This window comes from Myotis davidii, unplaced genomic scaffold (genome assembly GCF_000327345.1).
Source record: "Myotis davidii unplaced genomic scaffold, ASM32734v1 scaffold514, whole genome shotgun sequence".
Classification (NCBI taxonomy): domain Eukaryota; kingdom Metazoa; phylum Chordata; class Mammalia; order Chiroptera; family Vespertilionidae; genus Myotis; species Myotis davidii.
The window spans coordinates 644349-655600 of NW_006286236.1; positions in this window are offsets into that span (position 1 = coordinate 644349).

Genomic DNA, 11252 nt, shown 5'->3' on the forward strand with positions numbered 1-11252 from the left:
TCTCCTCTATTGGTCACATCCTTCCCATGTCGGGAGCCTGGGGCGTATGATGTGCCGACATAGTGACGTGACCTCTGTCCCTGCAGCTTTATGTCAGGACACCAGGTGAACCAGCAGAGGGGGTGCGAGTGATAAGAGTATTTCTGGAAACCATTCTTTATTATTTAAAAAAAATCTATTTTTATTGATGTCAGAGAGGAAGGGAGAGGGAGAGAGATAGAAACATCAATGAGGAGAGAGTCATTGATGGGCTGCCTCCTGCACGCTCCCTACTGGGGATCGAGTCCGCAACCAGGGCATGTGCCCTGATGGGGAATCGAACCGTGATCTTCTGGTTCATAGGTCAGTGCTCGACCATTGAGCCACACTGGCTGGGCTGGAAACTATTCTTTAGATTAGGAACCACCTAACTATTCCTAGAAGTAACTACACCCCAAACTCAAACTAAATGTATGTCCAACTCCACTCCTCATACGATGGATCTCAGGTCAGTGGGACCCAGGCTTCAGAAAGACAAAAGTGCTTTGCCGGTACTGAACGGCCTCCGAGATACACGGCTCTGAGACCGAAACACGGCGCAGACGGAACCGTGTGCTCGGCCCGCTCTCACCGGGCGGCACGTAGGATGCTTGGAACGAAGCGTGAGGCAGGATCTGCCTCTGGTGATGTGGCGGCGGGGAGACTAGCTGTTCCTGCAAAAGCCTTCTGACTTTTGTGACGTGTGTTTTAGTCACGTGCGTCTTAATTTTTCACTTTTTTGAGGTAGATGCCTAGCAATTGACAAGCTATTTTTCTCCCTGATTTAGACTGTTCTCTTAGTGGCCAGCAGGAGGCAGCAAAGGCTCTCTCTCTCTCTCTCTCTCTCTCTCTCTCTCTCTCTCTCTCTCTCTCTCTCCCTGAAAACTCGGTGACCGCACCTGTGGCTGGCACCTGACCCCAGAAGGGGGCTTCTGGAAAACAAGTGAAATCAGTTGGCGTTAGGAACTCCAGGGAGGCTCTGCCTTTTAAAATAGCTTTAATGAAATATAATTCACGCAACAGGGCATTCACGCACTTGAAGCGTACAGTTCAATGTTTCTTGGTAAGTGTGTGTGAGGTGCCTTTGAGTCAGCTCCCACTCCTGCCCACCCTGTGAACGAGTGACGTCCCCCACGGCCAGTCCTAGCAGCCCTGCTCAGTGCTGTGGACGCCTGCCTGTGGCTCCTCTGATGGAGCCAATCACCTCATCTCTAGTCTCCCTCTGTTCCTGCCGCCTCCTGTTTTTCCCGGCGTTATTACCCTCGCCAAAGAACCCCGCCTGCTCAGGATGTGGCCGAAGTAGGGCAGCTTCAGTTCTGTCGTTTTTGTCTCCAGGATGTTTCAGGCTCAAATTGCTCTGGGACCACCTGCCCATCTTTCTGCCAGTCCAGGGTACCAGTAGAGCCCTCCTCCAACACTATATACTCAAACGAGCAGTCTTTTTCTGTCAGCCTTCTTCACTGTCATGGTATTCATACATGGTCATTAGGAATATGTATATCACACTATTAATTTTTCACAGTTGTAGCAAAATTAAATGGCATAAAATTTTGTTTTAACCATTTTAAGTGCACTATTCAGTGGCATTCATTACATTCACACTGTTGTGCAGCCATCACCATCTATTTCCAAAAGTTTTTCATCATCCCACACAGAACGTCTGTGCCCATAAGACAACAGCTCCCCATTGCATCACCCCCGGCCCCCGGTAACCTCTAATTTATTTTCTGTCTCTATGACTATTTCTGTTGTAGATATTTCATGGACGTGGGGTCATACAGTAGGTGGCTTTTTGTGTCTTCCTTCTTCCACTGAGCATACTGTTTCCTTTTTTAAAAAATATATTTTATTGGTTTTTTACAGAGAGGAAGGTAGAGGGATGGAGAGTTAGAAACATCGATGAGAGAGAGACATCGATCAGCTGCCTCCTGCACACCTCCTACTGGGGATGTGCCCGCAACCAAGGTACATGCCCTTGATTGGAATCGAACCTGGGACCTTTCAGTCCGCAGGCCGACGCTCTATCCACTGAGCCAAACCAGTCAAGGCCTGTTTTCAAGGTTCATCGATGTTGTGGCAGGCATCAGCGCTTCATGCCTCGTTAGGGCTGCACACTATTCCATCGTGTGTATATACCACATTTTGTTTATGGATTCACCTGTTGACACTGTTCCCTCCTTCTGCCATTGTGAACAACGTTGTGATGGACACTGGTGTACAAGTATTTGTTTGAGTCCCTGTTTTCCGTTCGACTCCCTTTAGGAGGGAAAGTGCTGGGTCCTATCATAATTCTAAGTTTAGCTTTCTGAGGAACTGGCAGATTGCTCTCCATAGTGGCCACATCATTGGACATCCCACCAGCAAGGTATGAGGGTCGAGAAACCAAGCAGGTGTCAGCTGCTTGCCAGGAACTGGACACCCTCTGGTGAGCCGATGGCGCGACCTCTTATTCTTGTGGGCTGGGCTGAGGACACCGGGGCTGAAGAACGGGGAGGGAGAAGGGGAGGGGCCTCACCAGGGCCCAGTGCTTGGGAAACGTCCAGCAAATGCCAGTCGTTAGCTATGAACGACAGAATAATAATACGTGAGCACCTGCCATGTGCCAGGTTCTGTATGCCAAGCCCAGAAGAGACCCTAATGTTCTGTGTTCTGCATTTTATAAGTGGCAAGAGGAATGTTTCCCATAGAGAACACCTCTCTAAAAATTAAACAAGTAAAGCAAGCCCTTTAAAAAAATATATATTTTTATTGACTTCAGAGAGGAAGGGAGAGGGAGAGAAAGATAGAAACATCAATGATGAGAGAGAATCATTGATCAGCTGCCTCCTGCATGCCCCCTACTGGGGATCGAGCCCCCAATCCAGGCATGTGCCCTGACCAGGAATTGAACGGTGACCTTCTTCCGGGTTCATAGGTCGACGCTCAACCACTGAGCCACACCAGCTGGGCAAGCAAGATCTTTCTGTTTTGTGATGGCCCTGGAGTGCCCTTCCTCGGGAGGGCAGGCCCCAGCCCTGAGCCTGGTCCCTCCTCCCAGGCCTGGGCCACCCAATTTCCTGTGGACAACAAAGTCTGCCACACCTTCATCGCCTGCTCACAGTTGATGGGCTAATCTGTGGGGGTGGAAACATCTGGATTGCAACCCAAAGGCAGGACCATGTCCGCCTCAGGGCACAGGGTGTCTCTTCTGCACATCACCCAGCCCGAGTGTGTGTGCAGGAGGTGTGACCCTGAGAAGGAGACTCCTGGTTCAAAGGGCCCAGATAATATGCTGGGGGAGGGGGCGAGAAGAAGTGATGGGGCTCTGAGTCCTTAGATTAGGGCCTCTGAAAATACCCACCCTTCCGGGCTCTATGATTAGTGCTCCCTGTTGCTGATCTCAATACAACCACCCAGGCATCCATCCATCCATCCACCCACCCATCCATCCATCCATCCATCCCCCCATCCATCCATCCATCCATCCCCCCATCCATCCATCCATCCATCCCCCCATCCATCCATCCATCCATCCCCCCATCCATCCATCCATCCATCCCCCCATCCATCCATCCATCCATCCCCCCATCCATCCATCCATCCATCCCCCCATCCATCCATCCATCCATCCCCCCATCCATCCATCCATCCATCCCCCCATCCATCCATCCATCCATCCCCCCATCCATCCATCCATCCATCCCCCCATCCATCCATCCATCCATCCCCCCATCCATCCATCCATCCATCCCCCCATCCATCCATCCATCCATCCCCCCATCCATCCATCCATCCATCCCCCCATCCATCCATCCATCCATCCCCCCATCCATCCATCCATCCATCCCCCCATCCATCCATCCATCCATCCCCCCATCCATCCATCCATCCATCCCCCCATCCATCCATCCATCCATCCCCCCATCCATCCATCCATCCATCCCCCCATCCATCCATCCATCCATCCCCCCATCCATCCATCCATCCATCCCCCCATCCATCCATCCATCCATCCCCCCATCCATCCATCCATCCATCCCCCCATCCATCCATCCATCCATCCCCCCATCCATCCATCCATCCATCCCCCCATCCATCCATCCATCCATCCCCCCATCCATCCATCCATCCATCCCCCCATCCATCCATCCATCCATCCCCCCATCCATCCATCCATCCATCCCCCCATCCATCCATCCATCCATCCCCCCATCCATCCATCCATCCATCCCCCCATCCATCCATCCATCCATCCCCCCATCCATCCATCCATCCATCCCCCCATCCATCCATCCATCCATCCCCCCATCCATCCATCCATCCATCCCCCCATCCATCCATCCATCCATCCCCCCATCCATCCATCCATCCATCCCCCCATCCATCCATCCATCCATCCCCCCATCCATCCATCCATCCATCCCCCCATCCATCCATCCATCCATCCCCCCATCCATCCATCCATCCATCCCCCCATCCATCCATCCATCCATCCCCCCATCCATCCATCCATCCATCCCCCCATCCATCCATCCATCCATCCCCCCATCCATCCATCCATCCATCCCCCCATCCATCCATCCATCCATCCCCCCATCCATCCATCCATCCATCCCCCCATCCATCCATCCATCCATCCCCCCATCCATCCATCCATCCATCCCCCCATCCATCCATCCATCCATCCCCCCATCCATCCATCCATCCATCCCCCCATCCATCCATCCATCCATCCCCCCATCCATCCATCCATCCATCCCCCCATCCATCCATCCATCCATCCCCCCATCCATCCATCCATCCATCCCCCCATCCATCCATCCATCCATCCCCCCATCCATCCATCCATCCATCCCCCCATCCATCCATCCATCCATCCCCCCATCCATCCATCCATCCATCCCCCCATCCATCCATCCATCCATCCCCCCATCCATCCATCCATCCATCCCCCCATCCATCCATCCATCCATCCCCCCATCCATCCATCCATCCATCCCCCCATCCATCCATCCATCCATCCCCCCATCCATCCATCCATCCATCCCCCCATCCATCCATCCATCCATCCCCCCATCCATCCATCCATCCATCCCCCCATCCATCCATCCATCCATCCCCCCATCCATCCATCCATCCATCCCCCCATCCATCCATCCATCCATCCCCCCATCCATCCATCCATCCATCCCCCCATCCATCCATCCATCCATCCCCCCATCCATCCATCCATCCATCCCCCCATCCATCCATCCATCCATCCCCCCATCCATCCATCCATCCATCCCCCCATCCATCCATCCATCCATCCCCCCATCCATCCATCCATCCATCCCCCCATCCATCCATCCATCCATCCCCCCATCCATCCATCCATCCATCCCCCCATCCATCCATCCATCCATCCCCCCATCCATCCATCCATCCATCCCCCCATCCATCCATCCATCCATCCCCCCATCCATCCATCCATCCATCCCCCCATCCATCCATCCATCCATCCCCCCATCCATCCATCCATCCATCCCCCCATCCATCCATCCATCCATCCCCCCATCCATCCATCCATCCATCCCCCCATCCATCCATCCATCCATCCCCCCATCCATCCATCCATCCATCCCCCCATCCATCCATCCATCCATCCCCCCATCCATCCATCCATCCATCCCCCCATCCATCCATCCATCCATCCCCCCATCCATCCATCCATCCATCCCCCCATCCATCCATCCATCCATCCCCCCATCCATCCATCCATCCATCCCCCCATCCATCCATCCATCCATCCCCCCATCCATCCATCCATCCATCCCCCCATCCATCCATCCATCCATCCCCCCACCCATCCATCCATCCATCCATCCACCACCCATTCATCCATCCATTCATCTATCCACACATCCACCTATCCATCCATTCATCCATCCATCCATCCATCCATCCATCCATCCATCCACCCATCCATCTATCCATCCATTCATCCATCCATCCACACATCCACCCATCCATCCATCCATCCACCCATCCCTCCCTCCATCCATCAACCCACCACCCATCCATTTGTGGGGATGGGGTGGGGCCACAACCTTAGTAACAAAGAAACAGAATTTCTGAAGGATGAGGCCCAGAAATCAGGATTTTAAAAAGATTCCCAGGTGATTCTAATGTGCAGCCAAGTTAGAACCACTGCTCTAAGGAGAGAAGAAGCTACTGGAGGGTTCAGAGCAGGAGAGCAGGTGTTGCCGTTTCCCTTTTACAAAGACCTCAGCAGGTGGTGGAAGGATTGTGGGGGCAGGAGTGGAGAAGGGACAGCTAAGTGCCTGTGGCCCAGCCCCCCTCCCCCCAAATTCCTTCCTCCCCCAAGGCCTCGCTCCAGTCCTAGGTAAGGTGAGGATGACCCAAGAGCTCCAGGGGACCTACTGATCCTGGAGAAACGCCAGCTGGGAGCGCAGCCAGCAGCTAGGGTTCAAAGTGGGGCCACTGAACTTGGAGATCAGGTTCAACAAGGAAGATCCCTGGGCTGTGGGAAGCAAGGGCTCTGTGGAAGCGTCCAGAACAGATGGTCATCTGGGCAGAGCTGCAGAAGCAGGGCTGGGCATCCGCTCTGGCGGCCTGAACATTCACCCAGGCTTAACAATAATATTTAATGACAGCGAACATTTATCTAGCACTGAACATGGGTTGGCAGTGTGCTCAGAGCCGCACGCACATTCTCCCTTAAGGTTCACATCTGCCCCGTCTGGTGTGACAGCTCCAGTCCCAGTTCTCAGTTTACAGGCGGCAAATGGAAGTCCAGAGAGGTTAGGACTCAGTGGTTCTCAACCTTCCTAATGTCGCGACCCTTTAATACAGCTACTCATGTGGTCGTGACCCCCAATTTCATTGTTACAAATTGAACATAATTAAAGCATAGTGATGAATCACAAAAACAATATGTAATTATATATGTGTTTTCCTATGGTCTTAGGCGACCCCTGTGGAAGGGTCGTTCGACCCCCAAAGGGGTCGTGACCCACAGGTTGAGAACGCTGGGTTAGGTGAATTGCCCTAGGAACCCCCCCCCCCCCCACCATCACGGGCTTGAGGCTAACACACCTGAAGAAAGACTGTGGGGACGGGAGGGATTTGACCTGCACGGAGACTGGACAGCGCAGATCACGAGCCCCAGTTCTGTCCCGGAGAGACAGGGCCCCGAGCTGGCCGGTGTGAGTATCTGGCCCCCTTGCGCTGGAATGTCTGGCTGTCACCAGCATCTTTCTTCTCGCTCCCCCATGACCTGGTCCCAGGCCCCCCCCCCCCCCCCCCCCCCCCGTTGCAGCACAGCCAGTGGGCTGGCCCGGCTCTGGCTCGTCCTCCAGGGGCAGGGGCAGGAGCAGGGGCAGGGGCAGGGGCAGGAGTGTGCTCACGGCCAGAGCTCAGGCCATTGGATGCTGGTCCCATCTGCTGCTCATTGCAAACTCACCTGGGTGTCCGCATGGAACCTGCCTCACATCTCAGGTTACCCATTTAGAAATTCTCTCCCCAAAGAAGGAAGCAAAGAATAACACATTTTATTTATTTATTGTTGAGAATCTATTATGCGCCCCTAGGTTACATAAGTTAACTTTTTAAATAAAAAAAAGTACCCCCTCCCAAGGAAGGTACTATTATTAGCTCCCTTTCACAGGTGAAGAAACCCAGGTGCCAAGTGACTTGCCATGGCTCCTCAGCTTGCAGGCAACACAGCCAGGACTTGACAGTCGCCGTTTTGATGATCCAAACTCAGTGCTTTCTTTCTTTCATTTTATAAATCTATTTTTATTGATTTCAGAGAGGAAGGGAGAGGAAGAGAGAGATAGAAACATCCATGGTGAGAGAGAATCACTGATTGGCTGCCTCCTGCACGCCCCCTACTGGGGATGGAGCCCACAACCCTGAACTCCTGGTTCATAGGTTGATGCTCAACCACTGAGCCGCACCAGCCAGGCAAAACTCAGCGCTTCCCATGCCCCGCTGTTCCCTGTGATCTCTGAAAGAGGATGTTGGGGAGGGGTGAGCCGGGGTTTGCAGGGAGGCGTGGGCAGAGAGGGAAGCGGATGTGACTGATGTGTTGATCTGTTTGTTCTTTGGAAGGAAAAGGACAGGAGAGGAGATAGGCAGGGATCAGAGAGACCTCGGGACCAAATCCCCCAACAGCAGGAGGCCAGTGGGCAGCAGAGACCAGAAACCACAGCCTGACGTACCCACTAGGCACAGCGGGTGGGCACAATACCTGGGACCCAGGACACTTTAGGGGCCACTGACGTGTTTTAAGGTCTCATAAAATCGGAAGAAGGAAATGAACTGAACTTCGAGGTTGAAGAAAATGTCCTAATATGTACCATAACGTATTCATTCGATGCAGGTGTAAAATCTAAGTACATACATGTGTGTGCATGTATGTGTATGTAGAATATAGACATAGTTTTGAATGCCGGGAGGCCCCCAAATGCAGAAGTACCCCTCCAGGCACAAGAGAGTCATCGTGGGAGGTTGTGAGAAGAACACGCCACAGGCCTGAGGGCTCGGATGCAGGGCCGGGTGGGGGTGCTGCCTCCCTCCCGGCCAGCACAGCGGGGACAGGGGCTCCTGACGGTGACAACAAATCGTATCTGTTAACCAGTGACCGAAGGCCAGGCCTTATCTCCCTCAGCCCTCACCACACTTGCTGTCCTCAGTGGAAGCAGGCGGAGACCGAGACCGGTCTCGGGCTCAGAGAGGTTAACTAACTGGGCCTGAGGTCACCCAGCTGGTGCCTGGGGGAGCCAAGATTCCGGTCTGATGTCCTCCACTCGAGGCCTCCCTCCTGCCCTGGGGGCCTGGTGCTTTCTGAAGCCTTCCGCTGGGGTGCAGGGAACTGTTTTCTAGTTGATTCCTGTGCCCACGCTTGTCTCCCCGCTGGACTTGGTCTCTAAGGCGTGCCTGCCTATCTTTTATACTTTTTGACTATGGCGGCCCTCACACCCATGCATTTGGATAAAGTCATACGTGTCTGTGTTACACGAGGGAGACCCGGTGTGGCCTTTCCTGGCACCCAGAGGCGTTCACGCCAGCAGCTTTGTTACGGCTGCTCCTCACCATTGCCTCTCAGTGCAGCCTGGCGGCTCGTGGGCAGTCAGTGAGGGCCCAGCATGAAGTCCTGCTTCTGATGCTGCTTTATTCACTTAACACTGTACCATGAGCAAGCAACACGACCATGGAGGGCAAAAAATGTGACTAAAAATTGTATTATTTATTGATTTTTTTAAAGAGAGAGAGGAAGGGAACGAAAGAAAAACACTGATTTGTTGTTCCACTTATCTACTCATTCATTGGTTGCCTAGTGCATGGGACCTGACCAGAGATCGAACCCACAACCTTGGTGTATCAGGACGATGCTCCAACCAAATGAACTACCTGGCTAGGGCCCCCCAAATGTGATTTTTGATGGGCTGCATAATAGTTCATTTATATTTTTGTAGTATCATTAGCTTAGGCAATCCTGTATTATTGATGTTTCATTTTCCAACTTTCCCCCAAAGACTATTAATACTATTATTTTTGCTAGTTAATATTGATTCATTAAGCACTTACTATGTTCTGAGAACAATTTTCTGATCATCTGGCTTGATTCAAGGGTAACGTTTGGAATACTGATTAGATTTAACAGCCGTGGGCAAACTACGGCCCGCGGGCCGGATCCAGCCCGTTTGAAATGAATAAAACCAAAAAAAAAAAAAGACCGTACCCTTTTATGTAATGATGTTTACTTTGAATTTATATTAGTTCACACAAACACTCCATCCATGCTTTTGTTCCGGCCCTCTGGTCCAGTTTAAGAACCCATTGTGGCCCTCGAGTCAAAAAGTTTGCCCACCCCTGGATTAGAACATCCCCAAACCTATCAGAAGTGTCCAAGGTGGTAGTCAGAGGAAAATTTATAGCCTTCAATGCATTTATTAGAAAATAGAGAAGAGGAAAAATGAATGAACAAAACATTCAGCTTGAGAAACTAGAAAAAGAGCAATAAAATAAATGAAACACTAAGAGAAAAAGTTAATGAGCACAAAGGAAGGAAATAAAACCAATAGTTGGTTCTTTAAAAAGATCAATATAGTGGAATGTCTAAGGACATGCCCAGATTGCACATTCTCTAGTCAGGAGGTCTTCATGAATATTATTTCCCCCACCAAGCTTCCGGTAACAATTGCTTGGCAAAGTGTATTAGTTATTTGCTGCTGTGTAACAAACTAACCAGAACATAGGGACTTATAATAAGAAACATGTTTCTCACAGTTCCTGTGGGTTAGCAATCCAGGTGGGACTTAGCTGGGTGTCTCCTGGCTCAGAGTCTCCATAAGGTTGCAATCGTGGTGTTGGCTACACCAGTCACCCCAAGCTTACGTGTGGGCGATCCATTGCCAAGTTCACTCACATGGCTGTTGGCAGGCCTTAGGTTCACTCACATGGCTGTTGGCAGGCCTCAGGCTTTCATTGGCATTTGGCTGGAGACATCAGTTCCTTGGCACATGGACCTCTCTATAGCACTACTCATGACATGGCTTGTTTCCTCCAGAGATAAGGAGAAAGAGAGAGAGAGAGAGAGAGAGAGAGAGAGAGAGAGAGTCTTTTCATCGCCTAATCTCAGAAGGGTCATCCCCTCACTTTTGCCATATTCTGGTATTCTGTTAGTTAGAATAGAGTCATTTGAGTTCAGCCACACTCAAGGGGAGCCAGTCATACAAGGGTGTGAACACCAGGGGGCATCTCAGAGGCTGCCACTGCCCAAAAGGCTTAAGGTCCTTTCACTAAGTGAGGGCAGTGCTACATACCTTGATAGTCATCTGAGCAATGGGTTGGTAGACAAGGCAAGTTCTGCTACTTACTAGTGTATACGTCCTGGGAACCTCTGTTCCCCATCTGAGAAATGGAGTCATAATAAAGACCACCTTGAGAATGCATTGAGCTTGTTGTGATGAGGGCTGGAGGAAGTGCTGTATGTGGTTCAGAGGTAGGCATTAGGCATTACCAAGAGAGTAGGGTTGGAGATGTGAGGGTAGGTGATTTTCTTTCTTTCTTAAAAAAATATTTTTATTGATTTTTTACAGAGAGGGAGAGGGATAGAAAATCAGAAAAATCGAGGGACGCCCTAACCGGTTTGGCTCAGTGGATAGAGCGTCAGCCTGCGGACTCAAGGGTCCCGGGTTCGATTCCAGTCGGGGGCATGTGCCTTGGTTGCGGGGACCCTCAGGCAC